Source organism: Capsicum annuum, chromosome 4 (assembly GCF_002878395.1).
Source record: "Capsicum annuum cultivar UCD-10X-F1 chromosome 4, UCD10Xv1.1, whole genome shotgun sequence".
Classification (NCBI taxonomy): domain Eukaryota; kingdom Viridiplantae; phylum Streptophyta; class Magnoliopsida; order Solanales; family Solanaceae; genus Capsicum; species Capsicum annuum.
Genome location: NC_061114.1, coordinates 181,591,665 through 181,597,664, shown reverse-complemented (window position 1 = coordinate 181,597,664; position 6,000 = coordinate 181,591,665).

Sequence of the window (6,000 nt, the reverse complement as noted above, 5' to 3'; positions counted from 1 at the left end):
CCTAGTTGTTTTTCTCCTTTAGTGCTCTTGGATGATGAGCTTTGAGATGAAAATAGGGTTGTAATATGTTTAGAAGCTATATATTTCGTAGGGTTAAGTTTAGGGACGTGTAAGGAGTATTTAAAGACTTAACTACCTTTAAAATAACTCAAAACGGAGTGTTTTTGACACCTAGGATTTACTTAGGCGGTGCCCAAGTGATCTCCTATGCTTGGATTGGGCGGCTCTTAACCAATCGCCTATGCTTGGGTTGGGCGGAGCCTAACCAATCGCCTATGCTTACTGTCTCTCACAAAAATGGGTATAACTTTTTGCTCGGGTATTGGATTAAGGTGAAATTGGTATCGTTGGAAAGATAATTCGATTCTCTACAATTTGGTGGGTCTAAATCATCCAAACTACCATATTAACATCGAGTTATACTCGTTCAAAGATGACACTTGCAAAATCGAACACTAAAACTTGATGGATTCAAAAACTCTTAGCTTGTATTACCTTAAGTGACTCATATGAACATGATTAATGCATCATAAGCTATCCTATCACTAGGATATTCATGGTAAGTCATGTACTCAAGTATGAATTACAGATAGGAGATTTCATACGTAGGAATACTTAGTCACTTCCTAGCTTAGAAACATGCAAGGTATTACAATATCTCCCTCTTGGGAATATTCATCCTCAAATGAGAATTTACTGAGAAGGGATACAAGACAATAGAACCTCAACTGAACATGAAGAACTGAAACTTGATCTCATGACTGACATGCTAAACATACTGAACTCGTGCATATCTGATGCATAGGTAACTGACACATGAATGCATAACTGAGTATGAAATGGTTAATAGGTACCAAGTTTATACTGGAAACATGAACGTGAACTGAATAAGATTAAGGAGAACTGTTACCTTGAGCTTGATCTAAATTGGCGTAGAAGAGGTGAGGATACTTGGTATGCATATCTGCTTCTGCTTCCCAAGTAGCTCCCTCATGAGACTGATTTTGCCAAAGAACCTTGACTAGAGGGATTTCTTTGCTCCTCAATCTATGAGTCTGATAATCTAAGATTTCAACTGGAATATCTTCATAAGAGAGGTTGTTCTGAATGTCGATGCTCTGAATAGGGACAACAACTGTTGGGTCACCTATGCACTTCTTTAGCAAAGAGACATGGAAGACTGGATGGACTGAGGCTATATCTGAAGGCAACTCAAGCTCATAAGCTACCTTGCCGAAGCGACAAAGAATTTTGAAGGGACCGACATACCGGGTACCGAGTTTCCCTTTCTTGACGAACCTCTCCACTCTCTTCATGGGAGAGATCTTAAGATAGACATAGTCATTGACCTCAAACTCGAGATCCTTTCTATGAATATCTGGATAGGAATTCTGTCAGCTCTGAGCAGCCCGGAGTCTCTCTCTGATCAACTAAACTTTCTCTAAGGTGTCAAATACTAAGTCAGGACCTATGACTGAGGCCTCACTAACTTCGAACCAACCAATCGGAGATCTACATCTCCTACCATAGAGAGCTTCGAATGGAGCCATCTGAATATTAGAATGATAGCTATTGTTGTATGCAAACTCAATCAAAGGCAAGTGGTCATCCTAACTTCCCTTGAAGTCAATTGTACATGCCCTTAGCATATCTTTAAGAAACTGAATGGTCCTCTCTGGTTGACCATCTGTCTGAGGATAAAACGTTGTGCCAAGATGGACTTGGGTACCGAGACCCTTTTGGAATGCTTTCCAAAAGTGAGAAGTGAACTGGGTACCTCTGTCTGAGATGATAGATATTGGAACACTGTGTAATCTGACTAACTCTCTGATATAGAGTTTGGCATAATCCTCAGCGGAATAAGAAGTACAAACAGGAAAGAAATGAGTTGACTTGGTCATTCTATCTATAATGACCCAAACTAAATCATGCTAATGACGAGTTCTAGGCAAACCCATCATGAAGTCCATGTTAACTTCTTCCCACTTCCAAGTAGGAATGGTGAACTCTTGTATGGAACCACTAGGTTTTTTATGCTCTATCTTAACCTGCTGATATGTAGAGCACTTAGCTATAAACTCTGCAATATCTCTCTTCATCCTACTCCACCAATAGATCTCCCCCATGTCGCGGTACATCTTAGTGGCCCCTGGATGAATAGATTATCGTGCACCATGCGCTTCTACAAAAATTTGCTGCCTCAATTCATCTACACCTAGAACACATAGACGACCCTGACAACAAAGAACACCATCTCCACCTAGGGAGAAAACCTCAACTTTCTGATTCTGAACTGACTCTTTGAGCTTGACAAGGCTAGGATCCCTGTCTTATTTCTCCTTCACCTCGAAAACTAGAGATGACTCTGAACTACTATGAACACATACACCACCCTCTGAAGAATCGACTAAGCGAAATCTAGTCTGGTAAGATGATGGATCTCCTAAGCCATCTTTTTCTTACTGTCCTCAATGTGAGAAATACTACCCATAGAGAGTCGACTGAGAGCGTCGGCCCCAACATTGGCCTTGCTCGGATGATAAAGAACACTCATGTCATAATCCTTCAAGAGCTCTAACCACCTTCTCTGGCGAAGATTGAGATATTTCTGGGGAAAGACATATTGGAGGCTTTTATGGTCTGTGAAGACATCTACATGAACTCCATAGAGATAATGCCTCCAAATCTTCAAGGCAAAGACTACTGCTGCTAACTCAAGATCATAAGTAGGATAAGTCTTCTCATGTGGCTTTAACTGTCTGGAGGCGTAGGCTATGACCTTACCATGCTGCATGAGGACACAACCTAAACACACTCTGGATGCATCATAATATACCATAAAACCATCTGAACCATCTGAAATAGCTAGAACTGGAGCGGAGGTGAGTCGAGTCTTCAACTCTTGAAAGCTCTTCTCGCATGAATCTGACCACTGAAACTTAATCTTCTTCTGAGTCAATTTGGATATGAGAGACGCAATACAAGAAAACCCCTCGACAAACCGTCTGTAATAGCCAGCCAAACCCAAGAAACTCCTAATATCTAACGAAGATACAGGTCTGGGCCAGTTTTTTACTGCCTCGATTTTCTGAGGATCTACTCTAATTCCATCATCGAAAATAATATGGCCAACGAATGCTACTGATCTTAGCCAAAATTTGCACTTACTGAACTTAGTAAAAATTGGTGATCCCTGAGAGTCTGAAGAACAATCCTGAGATGGTCTGCATGATCACGCTCTGTGCGAGAATAGACCAAAATATCATCTATGAAGACTATGACAAGCATGTCCAAGTATTGCCTGAACACACGGTTCATCAAATCCATAAAAGCTACAGGGGAATTGGTAAGACCAAATGACATGACTAAAAATTTGAAGTGACCATACCGAGTATGGAAAGCTGTCTTCGAAATGTCACATTCTCTAACTCTGAGCTGATGATAGCCTGATCTGAGGTCTATCTTGGAGAAGTAAATGGCACCCTGAAGTTGGTCGAATAGATCATCAATCCTGGGGAGAGGATATCTGTTCTTGACCGTAACCTTGTTGAGTTGACGGTAATCAATACACATCCTGAGAGAACCATCTTTCTTGCGCACGAATAATACTGGCGCACCCCATGGGGAAACACTGGGTCTGATGAATCCCTTATCTAAGAGATCCTTTAATTGATCTTTTAGTTCCTTGAGTTATGGTGGTGCCATTCTGTATGGCAGAATAGAAATAGATTGAGTATCTAGAAGAAGGTCTATGCCGAAGTCTATTTCCCTTTTGGGAGGAATACCTAGAAGATCTTCGAGAAAGACATCTGAGTATTCATTAACAACAGGGACTGTTTCGAGGCTGGGATATTCAGAACTGGAATCTTTAACATGCACGAGATGATACACACACCCCTTAGAAATCATTTTCCTTGCCTAAAGGTAGGAAACAAGTTAACCTCTGAATGCTGAAATGCTACCCTTCCACTCTAGGGTGGGCTCATTCGAGAACTGAAACTGAACTATCCTGTTTCTGCAGTCGAATGTGGCATAGCAGGAATAAAGCTAATTCATGCTAAGAATGACATCAAAATCAGTTATCTCTAAATCCACTAAATCTGCTGATGTTGATTTCTGAGATATCATAACCAGGCAGTTCCTGTATACCCGTCGGGCTATGATGGTTTTACCCACTGGGGTAGAGACTGAGAAGGTCTCTGCTAGGACTTTGGGACTGATTCTGAAATCTCCTACTATGTATAGAGTAACAAAAGACAAATATGCACCTGGTTCTAGAAAAGCATAAACATGAACATGGAAAATCTGTAACGTACCAGTAACGACATCAGGAGGATTTTCCTGATCCTGCAGGGACTGAAGAGTTTAACTTGTGATTATGCTCACTAGCATGACATGAATAATGAAGAAAGGGGACTATTCCTAAAACATCTTATAGTTTCCCGCACATAAATGTGGCGCGTAACACATCCATGTACAAGACTCTACTAGATGCAGCTTTAAGACTTCCTAGGAATCTATTGAACCTTAGGCTCTGATACTAAGTTTTTAACGCCCCGATTTGCCGAACCGGAATGCTACATGGTGCTCATAACCCCGAGGAACCACAAACTAACCCATGACTGATATCTATACCAGTATACTGCAAATCATGATATAATAATACGGAATACATAGAATTGTAAGGCCATAAGGTTCAACTGAATACAATCATGTGGGTGAAAATAGCCAAAACAACTCAATCTGAACGTAAATCTGAACATAAATCTGAAAGCCTCTAACCTGTCCGAATAAGGAGTTGAAGGAACATGTCTCCAACTAACTCTGTAAAATTGAACTGAAGAAATAAATAAATGAATCAAATCATATTATCCTCGAATCAATGAGGACTCACTGTGTCTCTGCGACTGGAATGCTACCGCTACTGCTGGGATGGAGCTCGTGTCTCAGAACCTATGGTGTAATATGAAAAAAAGCACCACAGTGCAAATGCGTCAGTACAACTAGAGTACTGAGTATACGAGGAAGGTAGGCTGAACATAAAGGGTTTTATGCATGAACAACACTGACTAACTAATATGAAAGTTGGAGTGCAAACACACATATATAGAAACTAGGACCGTGAATACGTGATAGCATGACTGTAAGCTAATATGGTTTACTGATAACCGTTATGACTGATACTGAAACTGATAGCATGGACGACTGTATCTCACAGTCCTGTATATACTAAAATCTGAAGAACGCCCTGAGTTCTTTTACTGCGACTGATACTAAAACTATGGGAAGTAGTGTTTAACCGACTTGCCCCATGTATGTCGTTATGGCTAAGCTGGGGTCCAATCTCTGCCCCGACTAGAGGGGTGTCAATACTGTGCCACAGGTAAGGACAGGCTGTGAGTGACCCTTATCTGGCGGATACTCAATGAGAACGGTGGGAACCCTAAACTGACGGGTTAAGCCACCTCATCAACCCTAATCTGACGGGTTAAGATATCTCAACCTACGCTGACTACATAGTTCTGGAACACAAGGATGACTACTAAGAATCACACCCTAAACTGGCGGGTGAGTTCCCATCCTTGGGTTCACTCGGTGCTAACCTCTACTCCCATCTGGAGGGACTGGACATGAATAACTAACTGTGCATGACTTAATCTTACTGAATTTCGTTGACTGGCGGAATGTTACTGATATCTGACAACTGACTAAGATCATGAGGTTTTCCTGAGTAACATGACTGACTGAAGTCTATGGAATCATAGCTTGAGTTTGGATATCGTGAAACATGACATGGATCTAGGCACACAGCTATAGTTTTTGGGTACAAGTACCCCCAGGACTCGATGGAAGGAAACTGACACACATAACTGACTTGATCATAAGAGTAGAGTTCATAATTTATAATATCATAAGTAGGGATCTCATACTAACCATAGTTATCAACAATGTATTGCATGGAAAGGATTTCATATCACATGGAAGTACTTGCACAAATCT